This window comes from Drosophila gunungcola, unplaced genomic scaffold, assembly GCF_025200985.1.
Source record: "Drosophila gunungcola strain Sukarami unplaced genomic scaffold, Dgunungcola_SK_2 000151F, whole genome shotgun sequence".
Classification (NCBI taxonomy): Eukaryota; Metazoa; Arthropoda; class Insecta; order Diptera; family Drosophilidae; genus Drosophila; species Drosophila gunungcola.
In genome coordinates this window covers 88,346-95,523 of record NW_026453312.1, presented here as the reverse complement: position 1 = coordinate 95,523, position 7,178 = coordinate 88,346, and positions in this window count along the sequence as shown.

Genomic DNA, 7,178 nt, shown 5'->3' with positions numbered 1-7,178 from the left:
GAAAAAGAAAGAAGTTCCGTTGCGAGTGGCTAGGTGGGCAATGTATCTGCAAGACTACGATTACGAGATAGAACATCGATCAGGTACAAGGCATGTAGACGCACTGAGTCGAGTAGCTTGTTTTGTGTTGACTGACAGTGTAATGCACAAGTTGAAGGAAGCTCAGGTGGCAGACGAGTGGACAAAGGTAATCAGGAATCAAAGGTAAGGAAAGGTAATTATTACATCGTCAATCAAATATTGTTTAAAAACCCAGACAGAGAGTTGATTGTAATTCCATCTCAAATGGAGACTGAGATTATACAGATTGCTCATAAGCAAGGTCATTTTTCGGCAAAGAAAACACAGGAGCTGGTGGAGAAATCCTATTTCATTCCAAAGTTGAGGGATAAAGTAGCTAAAGTTGTTGGCAGCTGTGTGGAGTGCATCTTGGTTAACGCAAAATCCGGAAAACAGGAAGGATATCTAAATCCTATCGATAAGGGGGACAAACCTTTAGTCACTTATCACATAGATCACGTAGGGCCGATGGAGATCACCAAGAAAAGATATAATCATATCTTAGTAGTTGTCGATGCATTTTCGAAATACGTTTGGTTGTATCCGACGCGTAGTACTGGAGTTGAGGAGGTGCTAAACTGTTTAGACAGGCAGGCCATAATATTTGGAAATCCCTTCAGGATCGTGTCAGATCGTGGTGCAGCTTTCACATCGCACTTATTCAAGGAATACTGCGAGAAAGAGAAGATCCAGCATTTATTGATCGCTACAGGTGTACCTCGAGGTAACGGGCAGGTTGAGAGAATGCATAAGATCGTGGTGCCAATGTTGTCAAAGATGAGCCTAGAAAATCCAGGAAATTGGTACAAACATGTGGGTAGAGTACAGCAGCTAATAAACAATATCGAGCCTAGGAGCACAAAGGTAACCCCGTTCAAGTTGCTAACAGGTGTGGACATGCGTGTAGTTGACATTGCAGAACTCAAAGAACAGGTGCAGCAGTCTTTGATAGAAGAGTTGGACGAAGAGCGTGAACAGATACGCAAACAAGCCAGGGAAAACATTCAAGCTTTACAGGAGGAGAACAGAAGAGCTTTTGATTCAAAAAGGAAAGAGGAAAAGCAATACAAAGTCAATGACTTAGTTGCGATTAAACGTACTCAGTATGGGGTGGGTTTAAAGTTGAAAGGAAAGTATCTTGGTCCCTATAAGGTCGTCAAAGTTCACAAGTATGGCAGGTATGATGTGGAGAAAGTGGGAGATAGCGAAGGACCTTTGAAAACTTCCACAGTATCTGAGTTTATGAAGGAGTTCGGGACGAACACCACGTCAGGAGGGCCGAATGTAGGAATCAGGAATAAACCAGAAGAGCAAGAACAGAGAAACACACGGAGTGGACGTCAGTTCTGATAACACAGAGAGAGATCGCTAATGTATGCGTGCGTTTAACAGATCAAGAGAGAAAAACTCTAATAAAGTCAGTTGATGCCGAAATCTCACGCTAAGCAGTCCACAGAGACACACTCCACTTTGTAACTCGTTAATGTATAAACACCACACAACACTCAGTTTGTAATTAACTCAAATATATAATAATAAATAAGCATTAAAATAATAAAACTACGTCGTCCTGGAAGTAATTCGCACTAACGGAACTCCCGGGGCCACATATATGGTCCTGAATATTTAAAGTCTAGCTTATGGCCAGTTTCATTTTTTAATTAAACCTGGTCTCCTATTTTTAATTCAAAGTCTAAGCTATTTTTGTCGTATCTATCTTTTTGTTTTTGTTTATTAGTTTCTAGCATTATTCTGGCTCAGATCAGGTCAAACAAAGGAAACAGGGTTTCAGAAAGTCGTTCAAGGACTATATGGTTAACATGCAGACCATGATGAGACCACTCGGCTACTCCCCAAAGGAAACACTCGAGCTGATAAAGGAAAACTGCACGCCTGATCTGAGGATTTCCCTGAGGACGTATAAGATAGACGATCTAGAGTCTCTAATGGTGCTGCTATGAAGAACTCGAGAAAGAGCGAGAAGCATTTATTCAAGAAAACAAATTCTCGCGAAGCAAAGCAACAGCACCACAACAATTCACGTGTAGAAGGTGCGAAGAAGAAGGCGGACACCAAGCACCCATCGACGGACCAAGCCAATGGACTCCAAACACCTACAACCACCAGAGCACGTTATGGAGTTCACCGAATACCAATCAGAGACCACAGACCGCAGAGAGGCGAGCAGGGGTCGCAAGGTGTTGTCTCTCCAAACTAACTGGAAAATTAATCGAAGAAGAGCAGCAGTTATCCGCAGCGGTAAAGATTGGTGGAACCTCACACAAAGCCACAATCGACACCGGAGCAACAGCGAGCTTTATAAGCGAGGAGATGGCGGATATACTGGCTGCTTATGGAAAGATTACAAGGACGAGAAGGCAAGTTAGGTTGGCAGATGGCAGGTGCAGCGGGATAAACACGCAGCTCGAGGTGGAGATCGAATTCGGCAACAAGCGATTGCCCATGAGCCTGCTCATCCTACCAGGAGTGGTAGACTCGCTGGAGCTAGGATGGAATTTCCTCACAGGAGTCGGCGCTGAAATAAGGTGTGCCGGACATACAGTGGTGATCCCAGAAAGAAGAAGGCACAACGGGTGGTTAGAGGAAATATTGTCCGTGGCAGTGGTGCAAACCACCTCTGAGGAATGCGATGTTAAAAAATTCCTAGAGCAGGAGCTCGCGGAATTTCGAACAATGACTGGAACATCCAACATAGCCGAGCACCGAATCACCATGAAGGACGACAAACCAATCAAACAGAGATACTACCCGAAAAATCCAAAGGTTCAAGGGGAAATCAGTGCGAAAGTCGACGAGTTGCTGGAGAAGGGATGCATAGAAAACTCGAGAAGTCCGTACAGCTCCCCGATAGTCATGGTGAAGAAAAAGACAGGTCAGTGGAGGCTTTGTGTCGACTTTAGATAGATCAAATTAGATAAATTACATATTGGACCAGTTGAGGGAGGCAAGATACATAAGCAGTCAGGATTTGAAAGATGGAAACTGGAAAATTCCTCTGGAAGAAAGTAGCAGGCCATTCACGTGTAAAGTTGGTTGTATGTATATTAGACTTTATTTTATAAACACAAGAAAAGAGTGCACTGTAATGTTATAATTTATATTGGGCTTTATTATTCCGTCCGTTTAGATCGGGACTCATTTTTAGAATGCTCACTTACGACTAATGTTGGCTTGGCTTACAATTCATATATCTGTACGAACAGCGCCGCGGCCAACGCTTATGTATCTGAATATATATGTTAATGTATACGTAAGTGTATTTAGGCGGCGCAAGCAGCGGCCGCGCATGAGCATTTCTAGCATTATTCTGGCTCTTTTATATGCCTGTTCTAATCTAAATTTAGATTCCTTAGCATAATCTTCTATATTATATAATGGTTCTATTCTATCTATGCTATTGAAATGTTTTGATAAGTTTGGAGTATGAACTCGTTAAGTGTTCTTTGGTTTCGCTCCACTGTTCCGACGGTCTGGTGATGGTGTGCAGTAGAATTTATGTTTTTGATATTTAAATTTTTACATAAATCCTTAATTATTGAATTTTTATATTCTGTTCCCATGTCCGTAATGAACGTCTTCATTGGACCGTACTTCAGAATAAAATCTTCGAATATAGCTTTTGCTATTGTTTTTGCACTTTTATTTTGAATTGGTATTGCTACAAGGTATTTTGTTAAATCGCAGATTAAAGTAACTGCGTATTCATTCCCTTGTTCAGACTTAGGTAGTGGACCGATCGTGTCCACGATTACCCTGTCGAAAGCTGTTTGTGGTGTTTCCGTAATTGTTAATGGGGTCTTCGTATGCGTGATTATTTTCGCTTTTTGACATTTTAGACATTTTCGTACGTACTCTGTAATGTATCGAGTCATTCCTTTCCAAAAGTAATGTCTTTTGACCTTGGCCAAGGTTTTAGAAATGCCAGTATGACCTCCTTGAATTGGTTCATCATGGTATGTAGACATAATTGCTTCTTTTTCTTTTTCAGAATTTATTAGGGTCACCGGGTTGAGTAGCGCTACTCTCAATGATTTTAATGTTTTATTGCCCATTTCCTTGAAATTATCTATTGAAACGTATTCAAAGATATTTTCCCACGGTGCCACTTTGAGTTGGCTGATTTGATGTATACCGGCTTGCTTCTCAAGCCTTTGGAAAAACTGACCTAAGTCAAGAACTCCATTGGTATATAAATCGCTAACATCATATCTTGCAGTAACTTTTTTCCATGTTTAAATAAACATAGCATATTTTTAGGTGCAAGGTCACTACTTTACGTACTTCGTCATTGTTTATGACTCCGTATACGTTGGGCTTTGAAGCTTTTTCTATAGATTGCCTAGGCAAGTCTATTTCTTTTTCTCCTGCGCAGGATTTCTGTCTACTTTGATTTCTTGTAGTGACTTTATGTATATTTCCGGTTATATTTTGTAGTTCTTTGATGGTTATTCTTGATAACGCATCAGCTACGTAATTGTCTTTTCCCTTTAAATATTCAACGGTGAAGTTGTATTCTTCTAATTCTAGCCTCATACGTGTCAGTTTGGCACTTGGGTTAGTCATTGAGAATAAGTATGTTAACGGTCTGTGATCGGTTTTGATAATGAAATGTTTGCCATAAATGTATGGTCGAAAATGTAATATTGCCCAATGTATTGCAGCTAGTTCCTGCTCGGTAGTACACTTATTACTTTCTCCCTTGGTAAAAGCTCTTGATGCATATGCAATGGGGAGTTGGAGTCCGTTATGGTTTTGAGTTAAAACCGCTCCACATGCTTGCTTACTTGCATCAGTAATTATACAAAATTCTTTACTAAAATCTGGATATTGTAGCAAAGTAGGTTCCATAAGTTTTGTTTTTAAATTTTCGAATGCGTTTTGGCATTCAGATGTCCATTCAAAAGGAACATTCTTTTTACATAACCGTGAATAATCGGCGAAATTTTTTATGAATCTTCTGTAGTAATTGCAGAATGCTACAAAACGTCTTGCGCTGTCTGCATCGTGTGGGACTGGATAATTCAGTATGACGTCATATTTGTTGTCATCTGGAAGTATTCCTTTATCTGTGCACTTATGACCTAGAAAAGTCACCTCATGCATAAAGAATGAACATTTTTGTGGATGTAACTTTAGGTTGTATTTCCTACATTTCTCAAAAACGTCTGTTAAGTTTTTAAGCATATGTTTTTCGGAGCAACCTATAACTATTAAGTCATCCATATAAAGGAATGCTTGTGAAGGTTCAAGTCCAGAGAATGCAATAGTCATCATTCTCTGAAATGAATTTGGCGCTATTTTTAAGCCAAAAGGTAATCGTGTGAATCGATACGAGCCATTGCTCGTTGAAAAGGAAGTTATGTCCCTTGAGCTTTTTTCAAGTTCTATTTGATGAAATCCTGACATTAAATCAAGACATGAAAAGTATTTTGCTCGACCTGGTTGGTCTAAAATATCATCAATTCTAGGGAGTGGAAATTTATCGGACAGTAATTTTTTATTAATCTGACGATAGTCAATTACTAATCACCACTTTTTTTCTTGGGAACCTGGAGCTGATTTTTTAGGGACAAGCAATAATGGGCTATTGTATTCCGATACTGAAGGTTCGACTATCCCGTCGGTGATTAATTTTCCGACTTGATTTTGAATTTCGTTCACCTGACCATGCGGGCTTCTATAGTTTTTATGTAAACGGGTTCATCATCTTTCAATCTCAGTTTTTGTTTGTAGAAATTATTTGTGCTATTTGGTTCGGATTCTAATCCGATATGTCATTATATTTTTACATAAATTTGTGAGTTGGAATTTGAATTGTGGGGGAAAATTTTCTGACAATTGGGATAATACAGACTTTTCTCTATTTTCTTTGTTTCCTTCGACTACTTCATAGTTCAACAGTGATTCATATTTTAAATTGTCTGCACTGACCACTTTATCTTCGTTTGTTGTATTCAGTAGTCTTATGAAGGCATTTTGTGTTGTAGCTATTGTACTTGCTATATAACTTCCCTGCTCAATTTCTTTAGTTGGAATTAATACACTGTCCTCTTTTGAATTTAATTTTATTTTTCTAATGACTTGTGATCTTGCTGGCAGAAGAATTGAGTTATTGCCAGAACTGTATTCTATTGGAACATAAATTGGAAATTTTAAATTGTTTGGTCTTATTATAAGCCAATCTTCAGATGGCTGAAAATCTAATTGACAGTTGTATTTTTAATAAAATCAATTCCCTAAAATGCCATCACAAGGGACGGCTAAGTGTAAGTCTACGATATGAAAATCGTGTGGAATTATGTACTTGGTAGTCTGTATTTCAATTGATGTTAAGCCTTTGGATTTAGTAATTTCTTGGCTTATTCCCCGTATATCTATTATGTTATTGTTTTGTACGTTTTGAAATATATCTGAATTTTCTTTTACTATAGAGATTTCGGCACCTGTGTCTACCAAAAAGACAAGTTCTTTTCCGGTAGCCACATGGGTGAATGAGGCGAATATATTCTGACTGAGATTAATAGTATGGACCGTTACTTTTTCTACTGTTGAACATTTAAAGGGGGTTCGGAGTTTCCCGACGTGTCATTGGCTACTCTTACATTGCTTGTATTGTTGTTATTGTAGCCTCCGCTCGAGTTGCCACGGCCCCTTGAGTTTCCTCTGTAGTTGCAGCGACGATTGTTTTGGTTGGTATTATTGTAGTAACCATAATTGTTACCACGACCACGAAAATTACCTCTATAACTTCCACGTCCGCGGTTTCCGCCGCGCTGTGTATAATTGTTGTAGTAGAGGACCGAATTTGGTTGTCCAGTTGCTACTGTGCAACTGTTTACGAATTTTGAAACTGCTTCGTTCATTGTGTTGAAGTTGCCGGCTTGTATGATAAGTTTTACCTTATCAATCGTGCAGTTTTTAGTCATTGCTTTTACTGCGTGCTGTGTGGAATAACTTCTTGCTAGTTCTAGTGTTAAACCGTCTGTTATGTATGCACTTTCTAAAGCCTTCGTCATCTGCTCAATTTCTGATGTGTATTGATTAGCTGTAGATTCATAAGCTTTGCTGACAATACCTCTATAGTTTCGCCTTTGACG